Source organism: Ursus maritimus, unplaced genomic scaffold, assembly GCF_017311325.1.
Source record: "Ursus maritimus isolate PB19 unplaced genomic scaffold, ASM1731132v1 scaffold_19, whole genome shotgun sequence".
Lineage (NCBI taxonomy): Eukaryota > Metazoa > Chordata > Mammalia > Carnivora > Ursidae > Ursus > Ursus maritimus.
In genome coordinates this window covers 1,366,640-1,367,936 of record NW_024424341.1, presented here as the reverse complement: position 1 = coordinate 1,367,936, position 1,297 = coordinate 1,366,640, and the positions used below count along the sequence as shown (strand labels likewise).

The 1,297-nt window shown below is 67.0% G+C and overlaps 1 protein-coding gene across 1 annotated transcript in view; it reads left to right on the top strand.

Moving 5' to 3' along the window:
- Positions 1 to 1,297, top strand: part of ZNF469 (zinc finger protein 469) — a 19,136-nt gene that overhangs the window by 7,671 nt on the left and 10,168 nt on the right.

Here is a 1,297-nt window from a genome sequence, read left to right as displayed (position 1 = left end):
CAAGCGGTTTAAGTTGTTCCAGAAAGAGCCGGACAGGTCCAGCTCCACCAAGAGCCGGAAGGGCCCCAGAGCCACTTGCCTGAGGCCCAGGAGGAAAGGCCAGGGGGCTGAGGCACCCCTGCCCCGCCCCCGGGACCTCAGGAGCCACGAAGATCCTGCCGGGCAGGCCCTCCCGGTGGAGACCAGGAGCTCCCAGCGCATCCGCCTGTCCCCGGGGAAGGAGTCCAGGAGGAGGAAGGTGCGGGGCGGCTCCTGGAGCAAGGAGCTCATCCACAAAATCGTTCAGCAGAAGAACAAGCTCCACAGGGGGCCTCGCGCCCAGGGCGGGCGCCTCCCCCTGGGACCACCGAGGCCCGCGCCCAGTCGCACCAAGGACGGGCTCCAAGAGCTCGCCTGTGCCTCGGAGTCGGAGGAGGAAGACGGCGCTCCACAGGGCTCCCGCCTCAGAGGCCGGCCCCCCCCCCGCCAGGGCTGCCGGCGGTGGCGCCGAGGCACAAAGCAGAAGGAAGTGGAGGTGACCTCGGGGTCCAAGGAGGACGGAGGGCCACAGAAACCCAGGACGGTCATGAGGCGGGAAGCCACAAAGGTCAGGGCCTCCCCCAGCCCGGAGGAGCCGGGCAGGCCTCACCCAGGCCCCAAGGACAGAGGCCCCAAGCATCTCCTGCAGGTTCCTGCCAGTGCCAAGACCCCAGAGGAGAACCGTCCGGCACTGGACTCCCCCCAGGACACCCAGAACTCCGAAACTGCCAAGGAGCTCCCCCCAGCTGCCACAGAACTCCCCAGAGAGGCTCCAAGCTCTTCTCCAGCCTCCCGTGTGGGGGGAAGCCCGAACCCTCCAGCCCTGGAGCCGGGCAGAGAGGACCCCTGGGTGTGCCGTGGGAGTCTGCTGGGCGCTGCCCGGTGCACAGAGCCACCCGCCTCCCAGGACAGAGAGGACCCCCCTGCTTACCCACCAGGAGAGTTGCTGGCACCTGGTGCTCATGCCGCCGACACCGCCTACCTTGAATCTGGCTCTCTGTTTTTGAAGAGCCCTGATCTTGGCTGTGGCCCTGCTCTTCTTAACGGAGACTGTGGGGGGGTTCCACTTGCCAGAAAGGGACCCCAGGCCTCCAGCAGCCCCCCCAGCAAATTGTTCCTCGGACCCAAAGAACTGCCTGGCTGTCTCCCAGAAGAGCTCTACTCCAAGCCCTTAGCTCCAGACGCTCTGCCTGCCAGCAGCACGCGCCTGCCCCGGGATGCTGTGGACGCCAGTGCCCTCGAGCCAAAACCACCCAGGAATCCACCCTACGCCATCCAC